This window comes from Pan troglodytes, chromosome 2 (assembly GCF_028858775.2).
Source record: "Pan troglodytes isolate AG18354 chromosome 2, NHGRI_mPanTro3-v2.0_pri, whole genome shotgun sequence".
Lineage (NCBI taxonomy): Eukaryota > Metazoa > Chordata > Mammalia > Primates > Hominidae > Pan > Pan troglodytes.
The window spans coordinates 54,436,394-54,451,901 of NC_086015.1; the positions used below are offsets into that span (position 1 = coordinate 54,436,394).

The 15,508-nt window shown below is 56.2% G+C and overlaps 1 protein-coding gene and 1 pseudogene across 5 annotated transcripts in view; one reads left to right on the forward strand and one right to left on the reverse strand.

The window, feature by feature from the left end:
* The window catches only part of CACNA2D2 (calcium voltage-gated channel auxiliary subunit alpha2delta 2), a 141,301-nt gene that overhangs the window by 44,251 nt on the left and 81,542 nt on the right, over positions 1-15,508 (reverse strand). The gene's annotated exons all lie outside the window — the stretch shown is intronic.
* On the forward strand, positions 12,782-12,900 carry LOC112208893 (5S ribosomal RNA; annotated as a pseudogene).

The window sequence follows — 15,508 nt, forward strand, 5'->3', positions numbered from 1 at the left end:
TGGATATTGGTGCTTGTATCTAGGTACCTTGACCTAGGTGCTTGATCTAGGTATCTGTGACCTTGGACATGGAGAACTGGCCCTGGGCACTCTTACTAAACACACCACAGGCAGGGTCTGCCTTGATGATCATCCCTTCAAGGTGAAGACAACGAGGTCAGGGGCCCACTGGCCCCCCTATACAAAGGGGGAGCTGAGGCCTGGAGGGACTGTCAGGCCACTGTACCATTAGGGACAGAGCCTGGACCTGTACTGAGGCATCCCAGGCCAGGGCCAGATCTCTCTCCTGTTTAAGGCCTGTTTGTGGCTTTTGCATCACATGCTCAGATGGAACCATGGTGCTGGCCAAATTAGACTTCCTAGGCCTGCCACTCATGGGCTCTGACCCCTGCTCTGACCCTGTTCCTGGCGATCATGAGGCTTCAGGAGGAAAGCCCTCAAGGCCAGGGGGTGGAATGGGTGCTTGTCCACTCTACCAGGGCCCCTGAAGAGACTGGGGCTTAGCTTACTCTCCTGGTTCTAGTAGGACCTGGGACTGGGCAGACAGTGACCAGCAGCCACAGTACCCCATGGAGCAGAGCCAGGAGCTGCATGTGTAATGCACAGAACTGATACCATTCTCTGAATCCTGATAACCTCCTCTCTAACACGGGGCTTCTACTAGTCCCAGCCTCATAAGACTGTGAGGATGAAGGCAGACATGAGAGGAGAACAGTGAGCATCCAAGGCTGTCTCAAAGGGCACATAAACCCTATGGGAGAGGAGTATGGTTAGGCTAAGCCAGGTGGGCTTTGGGAAAGGGAGCACCAGGCAAAACTTGAAGGGCAAGGTCAGATGAAGGGGATAAGGGAAGTAATGCCCAGAGGGCAAAGATGTGGGGGTAGGAAGGAGGGCAGTGGAGGCCAGGGGAGCTGATTTAGGCCTTCGATTCTCCTGGGCCTCCCTGGACTCAGGGATTGGTGCAGTAGGTGTTTGTGCTTACGAACATGGCCCAGCCTCTTCCACAGGACCTCATTTCATTATCTGCACCTTGCTTCACACACATGCTCCCAAAAAGCCCCAAGAAGCCCAATCATTATTCCCATTCCCCCGACGAGGTCACCAAGGCTCAGAGAGGGTGACTCACCCACCCAAGACCACACAATGATCAAATGGCAGAGCTCAAACTGAATCCAGCTTTGTCCATGCCAGGGATGGGCTCTGACAACTCCCTGTGTCCCTGGGCAGCAAGGCGGGATATGAAGCGAGGCCAAGACAAAGCCAGGGCTCCCTGCACAGGTCATCCAGAAGAGTGGGAGCAGGAGCCAGACTCTTCCAGCTAGGCTGTCACTCTGCTGGATGTGGACGCCTGAGGCTCCACCTTGTCGCTGCCCACCAGCTTTGGGACACAAAGCCAGGCACTGGTTGGCCCGGGGGTGATGCTGAGGGCCCAGGCAGAGGTGACAGGCAGACAAAGGGCTGGAGGTGGTGGGCGGGGAGGGCACAGCCTGGCTGCCAGGTAGAAATGCCCAGGGTAAGAGCTGCTCTGAATACTGGCTGCATCCTGCTGCTGCAATCAGCCTCGACACTTGGTTATTACGAGGAGTAAAGGTGGCCGGTGGGACAGCTGGAGCCGTGGTGACAACATTTAAGGCGTTTGTCAGAGCCGTGGGACACGGACTGCCAGGCGCTAATGGCTTCTGCTTGCTGCTGCCAAGTGAGAGGAGGGTGGGCAGGCGGAGGCGGCCTTGCTCCTGCCTGGGCCCAGGCCTACCCCACACTGCACAGCCACTCCACGACAGGTAGGGCCCACCTGGGCCTCACAGATGCCTAGCAACGGCCACAGAGCCATGGCACCAACTGGAGAGGGCAAGACAGCAGTCGTGTACATGTGCCTGCAATATTTGGGGCATCGTTGCCGCCTCTCCCTTCATTCAGGCTGCAGTCTCTCTCCCCTGGGACAAGGGTCTGTTATCCACTACACCATCTCCCAGGAAAGGGACCCCTGAATCCCAGCTGGCTTAGCCCCCGACCTCCTCAGCCCATTGGGCTGGACTTTCTGAGGGAGAGACCCTTCTAGTGATGGATCCACACTGGATTCAGATCTACCCTGAGTGATTTTGGTTTTCCTGGCCTCAGTTTTTCTCCCCGCAAAATGGGAAAATGACACCATCCACCCAGGCAGACTGGCCACATTAATGATAAAACAGAGGAACGCTGAAGTGCTGGCCACATGGAGGCCGACAGCACTTGGACTCATGAGGAAGGGCTGGAGGTAGAGTCAGACAACACCCTGGAAGTGGAGTGTGGACCCTGGGGGCTGCCTGAAGGTGGGGGCAGCCTGGAGGAGGCAGCAGAGCAAGCTGCAGGGAAGGTTCAGGGGTTTTCCAGGGAGAAAAGCCCCATGGCTGGTTGACCAAGTAGGGCTTTGAACAAAAAGTGCTCCTGAAATATATGGGTTGGCAAGGAATTCCTGCACCTGCAGAGCCCCTGTAGGACCCAGCACCAGCACCGCCTGTGCTGCACACGGAGCTGTCATCGTGGGCGATGCCACTGAGCACTTGCTGTGGCCAGCATTGCTCATTAATCCCTACAGCAGCCCCTGCAAAGCAGGTCTCATTTCTACACCATTTTGCAGATGAGGAAACTGAGTTCAGAGGTGGTTCCTCAGCTTATCTGTGGCCACGGCTCTCTGAGGGCAGGGTGGAAGGTTGAACCTGGGCTGTGTCATCAAGTCCCCCTCCCCTACTTGCCGATTAGCCCAGGAGACACCCTGAGCCCTCTCTGAGGAGGAAGTGGGCCTCTGGCTGGCTGTGGATCAGACAGCGTGGAGTGGGAGACACTGTGTGGCTGAGGATGGACCCAGCGGGCACGAGGAGACCTGAGCGGGTCCAAGCTCTGCCTCAGATTCCCTCCACGATCTCAGGGCACTTGTCTTCCCATGTGGCCTTGGAGTTCTTGCTACTTTCCCAGGGCATAGACTGAGGCCAGAGGAGGCAGGAGGGGTCCTTGAAGAAGGCAGGGAGTTGTATACACTCCCCAAGGCCACCCAGGGAGCTCTGGCCCCCAAGAACCCTCTTCTACCTGTGGTTAGCCTGCTGCCAGGCTCAGGTCAAGCCCACATGGCATCAGTGCTGGGGACACTGCTGGGGGTCAGTGTTGAGCCCAGTGACCCTTTGGGGGCGGCTGTGCTTCGCCCTGCCTAGATCGAAGACTGTTGTCTGGAAAAAGGGCAGGGCAGAAACTCTGGGACAGGACCATCCCCTCAGAAGGCTGGGCAGACCCCAGGGCCACTCTTGCATAGAAAGGCTGACAGAAGTTCTGTTGTGAGCCATCCTCACTCATTCTCACAGGTGAAGAAACCGAGGCTCTGCAGAAGGGGGATCCTCTAGTGTGAGCAGGAGGCAGTGAGGCTAAGCACAGAGCATGCTCACTACCTTGGGGTTGGTGTCCCTTCCCCGAACCCACAGAGCTGGGTGCTCCCTGGGATGGGGGGGTGTTGTCTTTGTGCCCCAGAGTCAGCCCAGCCTCAACCCACACAAGGTATGCAAGGCCTCTGGGCCACCTGATTCCCAGCCCACTGCTCTGCCTGGCCCAGGCCTGCCAGCCCACTCCTGGGTTGAGCTCTTTTCAGCACTCCGGAGTCCTATGTTGCTCTCCTGCCCACAAGGCCACTCCGCTGCAGGACTCCTCCAAGGGAAAGGGGGTAAGTGGGACCCCTGTGACCAGGCCTCTTAGGTGTCCACGGAGGGAGCTGTTCCAAACAAGGTGATGTCAGAGGTCTGTGGCTTTAGTGGGAGTGGGTGAGGAGGTTTCTTCCATCTGACTTTGAGGTCAACAGCTTTGCAATCCTGGGGGTGGAGGGCCTGGAGTTAGAGAAGGAGGATGTGTGTGTGTGTACATAAACACATGTGCACGTGTGCAGACATGGGAAAGCACATCCATGCTGCCAACATGTGCTCAGGCACACGTGCATATGGTGTCTGGGTCCTTGCTTTTGGTTCACCAACAACTTTAACATCCAGAACTCCCCTCCTGAGGCACAGGCAGGGAAGGGCTATTCCTGTTGGGGTTGTGTGTGGGGTGGCTCACTGGGCTGTGGCTCCAGGACCTATAGGCTCCACCACCTGCCCACTCATGCCTGGCCAAATGGAGCTTCTTGGCTATGACCTGTCTGGCCCTCACCCAGGGGACCCCACCTCAAATGTGCCCTCAATTTGTTCATTGCTTCACCTCCCTCCCAGCCCTCACACCAGCCTGTGATCATTTTGTTTTGTGTTATCTCAACCAACACTACAGTGTGGAATAAAAGGAAAGGGCCTCAGTCTCCAAGGCTTTTCTTCTTTCTGCTAGCATGTCCGTGGTCTGCACTTGGTGCTAGAGACATAGGATGAGTCAGATCTGGCCCCACCAGAGTGGAGGGGAGGTGCTTCCGCTTGTCTCCATGCTCACTCTCCCCCAGCTCCATTCCAGACACAGTGCAGCCAATACCAGGCTAGACCAAGGAAATCTTGTGCGCCAGCTCCCAACCGACTGTCCACCAGATGCTTTTGTGATTCTAGTTTTCACTTATGGGTACCTGTTGTCCAAATGTGACTGTCACAATCATAGGGGCACAAGGCTGGTGCTACTTAATGCATTTTTCAGAAGGAGGAGGCTCAAAACAATGTAGTGAGTGCTCCAAGTCCACAAACCTGGCAGAAGGAGAAGCTGGAGCCCACACCTAAGTCTGTTCAGCTGCTGAGCCCAGGCCTTCCAAGCTGCAGCCTGAGATGGTCACACCTGTGTGACCAGGACTCCCAGCACTGCCAGCAGCCTCTGCCTGTGGCCCCTGGGAAAGAACGAATGGGGCTCTGAGGCTTGGGGAGGAGCAACATGCCCAGGGTCACACTACAGTCCAGGTGCCAGCTCCCAGACCCTGCTCCTAGCAAAGGTGCATGGGCTGAGGGGCACCATCCTGGAAATCCCCCCACAACCCCCAAACACCTTCCCATGGCAAGCCACGCTGGGCTTCTCCTCTGGTTAGAACACAAAACACTGGGTAGGTCTCCCTTGACTTCCAGGAGGCTCAGGGTGAGCCCATGGGCTCAGCTAGACCAAGTGCCTAGTCTGCAGGCTGCTCACCTCGGCCTCTGCCCCGTCATTGTTATTCATATTCTGCAATTTTACTGGATGTGCTTTTGAGAAGAGCTAATTAATACTTTGCCAAATGAGTTGGGGAATCAACCAAATTAAGCTATCTCTGCCCACAACCCCCACATCTGGGCAGGGTGGGTTGCCCTGTGAGGCTAGGCTGGCTGTGGGCCCTGCTCTGAGCCACCACCCCAATGGCGGGCAGGCCAGCATCTGGCAGGCGCAGCCGTCTCCCTGGAAAACGAGACATTTCTTATTGAGATAACGAATCGCTCCATTTAGATCCAAATTAACCTCCCCCAATTACCCCATTTTCTACCACATTTCACCAGATCGAAATCCCCTTCTGCCTGCACAGTCACGTGCTCAGCCCCTCCTTGCTCCCAGGTCACGTGCATCCCAAAGCCATGGGCACTCAAAACAGCCCTAGACGGCCAGCAGGCGCCTTCCCTCATTGGCCATGTTTTTCTTTTCTTTTTTTTGCAGGGGGTGGGGAGGGAGAGGATAGGGGTGGGGGAGGCTTGATGCAGCCGCTGCTCTGAGGAGTGGGAATTTCTATTTTATTTTTTTAGCTCGTTCTTTGAAATAAGGATGCAATATGGGATCAATTTTTGATGACAGTGAAGTAAAAAGGGAAAATAGTAGCAATTTTCTTTTCTGAACATGCCCTATTTAATGGAAGGATGTCACCGTGGAGTTTTATCTGGAGGAGAGAGGGCCTGGTTGTCAGGGACTCATGGTCAGAGATGCCTGGCACCATCTCAGCCTGGGGGGGTGCTGGGCACCCCCTCCCTGGTCTCCCGGTGCCCTCTATTAGGGTGACTGCCAGGGCCCAGGACTTGGGACAGGGAGAGGCCGAGTCTCCATCTTCCCTCACCTGGCACGAGGGTGGACCCTCCCCACCTTGTGCTCTGCTGGTCTCAGGCTGCATGAGGAGTCTAGAGCTAGGGCCCCAGGGGATCAGTGTGAATTAGGGTTATAAAATCCCACCCAGCTGCTGCTGCCGCAGCCACCTCTGTGTTAAACCTAGGAAGTGGAGCTGGTTGGGGTAGGGGGGTGGTGGTGGAGCATGAGGAGGGGGAAGGGACAGGCCTGAATCCTGAGCTGGCCAGGACTGGGGGCAGTCAGGGTATCTGGTGCCTTGTCTCAGGGCTCAGGAAGGAGAGATGGGGGTAAGAATAGGGCAGAAGTGAGGGTGTTCCTCAGTGGGGGTGGTTTTCAGAGAATACTGCAGGGGGAACTGTTGCCTCTTCTACCAACTCTCTCCAACCCCTGACCCTCAGCCCTGGGTCAGAGACCATTAACTGGAATTGGGCCATGGCTGTGTGGAGTCAGGAGGCCTCCGGACCAAGCACTGCGGGACTCTTGAGGCCTCTGCTGGGAGGGTGGGATGCTTCCCCGTTGTAAGTTGCCCCAAGTGAGGTTGAGGTCCCTAGGCTGGCTGAGCATGGTGGCTCACCCCTGTAATCCCAGCACTTTGGGAGGCTGAGGTGGGTGGATCACTTGAGGCCAGGAGTTCGAGACCAGACTGGCCAACATGGCGAAACCCCAACTCTACTAAAAATACATAAATTAGCCAGGTGTGGTGACGCACGCCTGTAATCCCAGTTACTTGGCAGGATGAGGCAGGAGAGTCACTTGACTTCGGGAGGCAGAGGTTGCAGTGAGCCGAGACCGTGCCACTGCATTCTAACTTGGGTGACAGATTGAGACTCCGTCTCAAAAAAAAAAAAAAATAAATAAATAAAAGGCTCCTCAGCTGCATGAAGCAGAAGCCAGGGTTTTGGTTGCCAGGGCCCCATTTCCCCCATGAAACCCACCCCCCTAGTCAGTTTGCCATGCAGCCCCCTTGAAACCTGGGACATCCCTAAAGTAGCTGAACCAGTCTTGGCCCATTCCTTCTGATGTCTAGTGCCCTCTGGCCATCTGTCTTCCAAAGCCTCCTTTACCTTGCAGTGCAGGGACAGAAATGAGTTAGATAGAACCATACCTCTGAGGCCCATGCAGCACAGCTACAGACATCTCATTCACAGATGCATGCAGTCACGCCAGGCAGCTCTGGACCCGCAAAAACAGCACACAGTCATCCCAACCCCCACAGGCCCACACAGAGCCCAAGGTTAGAGAGCCACCGAGCCACATACCCGCACCGTGCAAGCGTGGCCAAGCCCAGGTATGGTCCTTACAGTGAACAGCTCTGCCTTCACACAGGGAGAAAACCACTGGGGTCTCTGTAGTCTTCTCATCCACAACCCGTGGACTCTTTAAACAAACAAGCAATTTAAGACCCAAAAATACCTTCCAGAGTCCTCAACATGAGGTCAAAGCAGGGCTGGCAAGAGCAGACCCTGCTGCCTCCTCTAGGGTAAACCATGAAACAGAAACCAAGGGACAGGGGAGCCCCCCTTCCAAAACAATAGCAGATCCTGGGAGGGCAGTGGAAGGGTGGCAGGCTGGGTGTCTCATCCCAGTGCCTGCCTAGCCCTGTTGACAGATGCCACCCAAAGCTGCACCCACTACCGCCCTTCCTTCTTCGGCTGTGGCCAGGACTCTGAAATAATTAGCAATTCTGCTCTACAAAACGCTGGCCCGATGGGATAATAAACTCCAACATCTGTCAGAAGAGCGAGCTCCTATGAAATTGCCAAGAGAAACATTTTTCTCCTCATTCAATTCACATTTAAATCGAAAACAACCCCTCCAAGTCTGCGCCAGGCCGGCGGCGCAGGGCTCCAGGAGCCCACAAGCTGTTCCTGGGCCTGCAAAGAGGCTCAGGCATACAGTGATCACTCACTCAAATTAACAAATCATTTTATTTAGAAATGAAGAGAATTTGTAAGTGACGCATGGCTTCAGAGGCACTGAGGAGGAGGGAAAGCCAGCCATGGGCCCGTCTTTCCTCCCCTCAGCAGAAAGGCCTCCCGGAGAACACGGGTCATGGGGGCCAACGCTCTCCATCTCCACAGCCACCCAGTGTGATAGGCAGGCTAGGAATCCTGTTGACATTCTGTGGTGGGACACTGACGGCCAATGAAATGCCCAAGGCCCCCAGTGGCTCCTGCTAGACTGAGGGCACAGGCTCCGCTGTGAGGGAGCCCAGCCAGGGCTGGCTCTGCCCGAGAAGCAGTGTCCTGGGTCTGCAAATCCACTTTTGGGCTACAGAGGGTGCTGTGCAGAGAGAGCTGAGCCCCGTGTGGGTCCAGGGTTGGGTTTGACTATGGATGAGCTTTGTCAATACAATTATACTCTGGAAACAGGAGTCCTGGAGACTTGAGTTCCAGGCCTAGGGCTGCAGATTCACCATCTGTGCAATGAAGGACACAGACCTGGACTGCTAACGGTCCTCTCACCTATGAGAGCCGCTGAAGATCGGATATCAAAGGCTGACAAATGAAAAAAAAGTTGCTGATAAGCCCTGGTCCTGCCCAGACCCCTCCTTGGGGTTACCATGGGCTCCTGAGGTGTCTGTATGTCCCCATCAGGTCCTCTGTTCCAGGTTCCCACAGTGCCTGTGTGCCCCTCACCAAGGAACTCACTGCTCTGTCCTGCAATTTCCCAACAGGCTGTGCACTCTCTGAGGCAGGAACAATGCTGTTTGTTTTTTCCCCATTCCAGAGGGTGCCCAGCACTTGGTAACTATTTGGTGAATAAACAGGTGAATGAATGAATGAATGGGAGGACCCTGGCTGCACAGACACTCCAATGCATGAGAAAGGACTGATGAATGTCTACTATGCTATATTCTCACACCTCCGTGCTTTTGCACACACCATCTCCTTTGCCCAGAATGTTGTGGGCATCCGCCTCCTCTGGACGGACAATTAATGGTTTTCAACTTCTTACTGCCCTGCTCATTTGCCCTCTGCTCTGGGCCTCTTCCTGCTTAGCTTCTGCCCTGCACCCCGTCAACAGCTGTGGTTACAGTGGTGCAGGCATCAGCTGATTTACAGAGGTGGCCACTCTGCACCAGATTTTCTTGAGGTCATGTTGGGGACTGACTCTTCCTTGTCCCTCCTTTGGCCAGGGCTGAGCCCATTTGGGGCTTGGAGCATGGCCCATCTCTGAGAGCTTCCCAGTTGGGAATGTCAGGAGCTGCTGAAACAAACACAGAAACACCCCTGGAGGGTAGAGGGAATTTTGGAGGGGCAAGACAGAAGACAGGGCCAGAAGGATGCAGCGTGAGGGGAGAGATTCCCAGGAAGAAAGGAGAAGGGTGAGATAGAGCTAGGAGTGATGGGGCTGGCAGCAGAGGCCCGGCTGAGACCTCTATTTCTCCTATAGGCCACCTTTAGGTGGTACACAAGGCCCAGAGAAATGTTTCTCCTTCCCAAACTGTTATGGTTGTGAGCTCAGAGCTCCACTGCGGGATGACCCCTGATTTGGCACTCCCCACTCTGGGCTCCAGGGTGCCCCCCTGAGGGGAGGGCAGACAGGAATGGTGGGGGGCTCTGAAAACCCCTGCTCTGTCCTGGGCCCCAGGGGCTGTGCAGAGGAATGTGGAGATCACAGCACATGCAGTGGGGCCACGTTAGACCTAGCTGGGAAGCCAGAAGACCTGGGTCCCGGCTGGAGCCGCAGAGCCGCAGTGTGGTCTCGGGCAAGTCTCTTTTCCTTTCTGAGCCTCAGTTTTCCAGTCTGTAAAATAGAGATCTTCATCTTGGACCTGCCCACCTCTAGGTGCAGAGGTGAGGCAAGTGGAGAAAGGGATATCACAGCTGTGATAGGGCTGCACACCAGGAGTGAAAGTGTGTGCGTGTGCCCATCGGGTGCACACGGATACACGTGGGCATGATGGGCTGAGATGCACATGTGCACATGTATCCCATTCACGTGTGTGTGCATGTCCATTGCAGGTTCCACATGGGGACATGGGCTCTACGCGTGCTCCTGTGGTTGCAGACAGGGGAAGAACAGGGAGAAATGTGTGCCCATGGGTTTTATACATGCACTTGTGGGTGCCTGAAGCATGCCCCCATGAGAGCCTGTGAGATGAGACTGTTGGTGCAGCAGGAACTTTGAGGTGGTGGAGCTCTCCCTTCTCCTCCCACCCCATCTCCTCAGACTCTTCTGGTGTAGACACATGTCTCACTCACACACCCCCATACATGCAGGCTCTGCCATTGTGGCCCTGGCCCACGCCTTAGCCATACATACAGGCACACATATCTACCCAGCACCATGCCTGATATCCACACAGGGCACATCCCAACCACATGACAACCCCCATGAGCTGACAGACACCCTGCTTGTTTCTGGCCTAGGCAGGCCCTGCAACCCTTGCTTGTGAACTCTAAAGGGCACTTGGGGGGTCTCTTTTGCTGACATCAGCAGCTGCTCAGGGTGGCCTGGGGCTGGTAACCCAGGATGGTCCAGCGCCGTCTGCTGTGCCTACACTGCACCTTTCCCCACCTGCTCCCTCACAGGGCTGGGCAGCGGGGAGGACCCCACAGATCCTCAGGAAGCTGGATCACCGGTGGGTAGGTGGGGCTCAGGCCCAGAGCCAAGAGGAAGGCATGCCTCCTCCTCCTCCTCCTCACTGTCTTCATGCCTGTGCAGGCTCCAGGTTTGCACCTGCGGATGTGAGGAGGGCACCAGCACCCTCTCCTTGCCCCCCTGCTGCTTGTCCTCTGGCACCTATGACAGCTCATTATGCATTCTCACATTACTCATCTACTTTGCTTCCTGCCTGGCCCACAAGGTCCCTGAGGGCAGGACCAGGCCGACCTGTCGCTGTGCAGTCCCCAGCAACTAGTGCAGGATCTGGCACACAGTAGACACTTAGTGTGTACGTGGGGAATGAATGGATGAGTGGAGCCTGGCAGGATGGGGTTCAGGGAGCACCAACATGTGCTACAGTGGGAGGAAGAGCCACACATCCCTGCCTGTATCAGGTTTGGAAATTAATGGGCCCCGCGAAGTAGCCAGATGGGAGGTGGTGGCAGTGCTGTGAGAGGTAGGACTGTACTTGTGCTCCTATTGGCCCAAAGAGACCGCACCCTGCCCTGTGAGGGATCATAGGCTCCTTCTCTGTGATCACCCCCACCTCGCCATCTGCAGAGCCACAGAAGAGGGCACTGCCTGGGGCTGGACCAGGGAAGGACACACAGTAGGTGCTCAACATGTGTCTGTAAAATGAACACGTAACACCCCTGCCTTACTCAAAGGGCTGCCAGAGTGTCCAATGCCAGGGTTGAAATCCCTGTGTGGTGTTCAAAGTTCCCACTGCTCTTTGTACCTTCTTGGCCCTCCACTGCCCCGAACTCCAACCAGGCCCCTGTGCAAGCCCCTTCCTGCCTTTGCTTGTGCTATGCCCCTATGTGGCCTGCCCTTCCCTCTTCCTGGCTAATTCTAATTTCACCCATTCCCAAATCTTGCCACAGGCCCACTCAACTCCTTGGGGATGTCTCCCTGAGCACTCCCAGGGCCGGTCAGGGTGTCCTCAGGGTCTGTGAAGCAGGGCATGTGCAGGAAGCCTCAGGAGGGGAATGTAGGGCAGCTTGGGGGGCCAGTGTGCAGGGATCTTTGTTTTAGCTCCACAGGGCCATGGCCGCCTCTTCTCTGCGGCATCCTGGTGCTCCCCATGATGCCCAGCTGTGTCCACTGGCTGCTGCAGGGTGGAGAGGGAGAATGAGGTGGAGGGATGGAGGGATGGAGGAATGGAGGGGTGGGGCCCCTCAGAGGCATGGGCCTTGAAGGGGTTCCCCTGTTTCTCCCTCACAGCTGGGGCATGGCTGGGATTTTGAGTCCCTGAGCCTTTGCGGGTATGGAGGGGAGCCTGGCCTCTGGGGGAGGGAGATATGCAACCATGGGGAGCGGCATCTCAGTGTGGGAGTTGGGGGATGATCCTGGATGAGTCTGTGTGCTCTGGGCTGTATCTGGAAGCCCTAAGATGGAGTTGCTCAGCCTGCAGAGGAGTGGGGGAGGTGAGAGGAACATGGGGAGCTGGTGACTCAATCCCTATTTCCTGGGCCAGGGAGAGATTATGGGAGGGGGAGTCTCAGCTGAAGTTTTCTAGAGGCGGAGCCACGGAAAGAGGCTTAGGCTTTTGCAAGAGGCATCATGGTATCATACAAGGAAGAACTTCCATTTAGTGGGCTCCCTCTCTAAAACAGGGACCTGAGGACATGGTGGCATCTCCCTTCAGAGTTAGGGATAGGCTAACGGATCACTGCCTGGGAAAGGGGGATGGGCCAGCCCTTCTCCAGCCCCATAATTAGAGATGTTGTTCTGGCTCCCTGAGGTCAAGGACCTGGGTCTCTAGCATACCTGGGGTCCTGACCACATGAGCCAGGACCTGACACCATGGTTGGAGCTCTGAGTCGGGAATTCTACAAGGGAAACATTGGTGACCCCGTTGGTGACCTTGAGGCCCATGACACCAAACCTGGGCTGCTTCTCACTTGATGAATAACCCTGTGGGCCCTTCCCATCCTATGACCAGTGGGCTCGGGAGTGAACCTGAAGCTACCAGAGTTAAAAGCACCCTCATGGGAAAGTCGGGGCCCCTTCTACTTGAGGAAATCCCGGCCTGTTTAATGGGCACATGCTGTAGCCTTAAGTGAGTATGCAGGATGTGGCGGAAGCACACACAGAGCCCTCAGGAGCTGGTGCCGTTTCCCACATCTGGCAGCGACACCTAGGGTTGGAGCCCTCAGACGCCTCCCTGCACATCTATGGCTGTACCACTCTGAACGTGCACTATCTCTTCTGATCTCAAAAGCTAAGCAGGGTCAGGCCTGGTTAGTACTGGAATGGGAGACCACATGGGAAAACTGGGTGCTGTAGGCTTTAGGGGAAAAAAGAAAAGAAATGCCTCCCCTGGCATGATGGGAAGCCACAGAGGGTGCCACAGGGGAGAGGGTGGCCAGCAGTTCCCTGGGGCCAGGCCCTGCTTCCCCAGGTCCCCCGCGGAGACGCGGAAGGCCTGGCCTCTGCTCCTTGCCTGCCGTCTCTCTTCCCTCCACCTCTCCTTCTAAGAGGAAAATCACAGTGAAGTGAACCTTGTGGGGAGAAAGGAGAAGATTTTTAATTAAAAGTTAAAGAGAATTCACGTCCCGACATCCCAAGGGAGTCGCAGTAAGAGAAGGAGGGGAGCTGATGGGGCAGCAAGGGGGAGAGCAGAAAAGTAGGCCATGCCAGCTGAGGGCTCCATGCATGGTCCTCCCAGCTGGCCCTGCCCGGCTGGGGTCCATCAATGTGGCAGGCTCTGAGCTGCACAGGGCCCTCTGTGCAGATGGGGCCTCAGCAGCCTCTGGTTTTCCATGTGGGGAGTGGTGGGGGCTCAGCAGTGGTGCTGTGGCTAGGGTAGCACCAAATACTGACTTGAAAACAGCTTAAACTGCTGTGCTGCTCCCTCTGCCTGGTGGCCTGGCTGGAGTTGTGATGCTTGGTCAGGGCGAAGGCTTGGGCCACATATGACCCACTGCGGGGCTGTATACAGACCCTGTGCATAGTCCACAGCCCCTGGCAGCCCCTTCCTGAGAGATGAACCAAACCTTGGTCAGGGTGGGAGAGTGGGAGGGTGTGGGGGCTCCAGGCAGCCCACCAGCTATGGGAAGTTGTCTGACAGGTAGGTGGATGGATAGATGATGGCGACGATCACTGGGGTTCCTGTCAGCTGTGTTTGCTGCATGCCTGGCAACTGGCACAGCCCATCCATGTGTGGCTACATGTGCTGAGTAGAGGCAATGCTGGCGTCCTGGCCCCCTCACCCCTTCCTCCTTGCCCCCAGCCTGCCTGTCACACACATGCCCTCATGTGCCAGGCTGTGAGTGGGAAAGGCCACTTAGTATCTCATTAGTCTTAGCCCAGCCTGGGCCTGGGCAGTTCCCAGGTGTGAGTAGGGTGCATGGGCACTCCTGGGGCAGGGCTCAGTCAGGCCTGTGCCATCCCTTCCCCTGGGTTCTGGGAGGTCTCTGACACCCTCAGGCCCTGCTCACTGACCTCCATTGGCTCTCCAGGCTCTGGAGCTGAGCTGGGGCATGTGTTGAGGGGCCCTGTGTGCTGGGGAGGGGGCCAGAGCTCACCTGTGAGGTGGCCCCACATCCAGAAATCTTTCTTCATCCCATTCCCTCCTTACCCTTTCCTGGGAAAAGAAAAACGTGGAGGGGGAACTATGGCAGACATCATATTTTGCAAAGTGAGCTAATTACAGGGCAGTCACACAGGGAGATGGGATTAGCAGAAGAATATTTGATAAAAGGGAGCCCAGGTATGCAAATGGGTGGCAGGGAAAGGTCAGGGTCACCCTGAGGAGATTGTGGGGACTGGTGCTTCTGGTGCAACTGGTGCAGTTGCCCCCCTCACCCAGGCCACAGTCACAAGGCTGGGGTGTCACTGCTGTCCATAGACGAAGCACAGATGGGTCCATTTTCTCTCTTTAAATGTTCACTACTAACCTGCTGGGCCTGGGGACAGGGTCTTCCCAACTCTCTCACCTGACTCGTGGTGGGGATGCATCAGCCCAGGGCACTCCTCCCACCCCATGGTGCCCTGCTCCCCAACTCTTCAGCCCTTGGTACTACAGGGACACAGGAAGATGATCTGGGACTCTGAAGCCCATCAGTCTAAAAACTATCCCCCAGCAGGGCCCCGAGGCCTCCAGCACCTAGATCCAAGGGTCCAAGGTGCAAACTCAGAAAAGCTTCAAGCCCCTCAGAACTCTGGCCAGGAACATGATGCTACACTTGCACCAGGACCCCAGGATGTGAGTGAGTCCAGGGGAAAGGCCATGCCCTCTGACCCCAGGTGACTGGGAACTGCTCACTGCTGCACCCCACCAGTTCACTGGCTGCCTCCTGGGGAGGTGTCGGCAGACATCTGAGGAAGGAATACGAGAGGCAGGCAGGAGGCACTGCCTGCTTCCTGACCATCCACGTTGGTTCCTGGGGGTTCTGCCTTCTCACCCTGCAGTCTGCTCCCGCCAGAGATCCCCTGACCCAAAGGCACTGCTTCTACCCTCCATCCTCTTTAGCACCAGGAGCTGTCATGGACCATCCCTCCCTGGCTGCCTCACCTTATCCTGAGTCAACCCTGACATCCCTGCAGCCCTAGCTCTGGCTTCAGGCCTCTGACCCCTCCCCTGACAACTACAAAGGCCTCCACCCTGACCACCCCACTTCCTGTGGACTGGAGTCTAACTGCCCACCCCAGTTCAGAACTTGGAACCTGGCTCCCCGCACAGTGGAAGCTGGCGGCCGCCCTGGATTCTGCCAGATCTTCCACTCCACTCCCCCAGGTTGCCACAGGCTGTTCCCTTTGTCAGAATGCTCCTCCCTGCTCTGAGGTGCAAACTCCCTCCTTCCCTCTAGCCTCAGCCTCAATGCCCCTTCCCTGTGCTTCCAGGTAACTGGGACACTTTTTCACAGAATCTCAAAGTGGAGTCAAGTGACAGGGA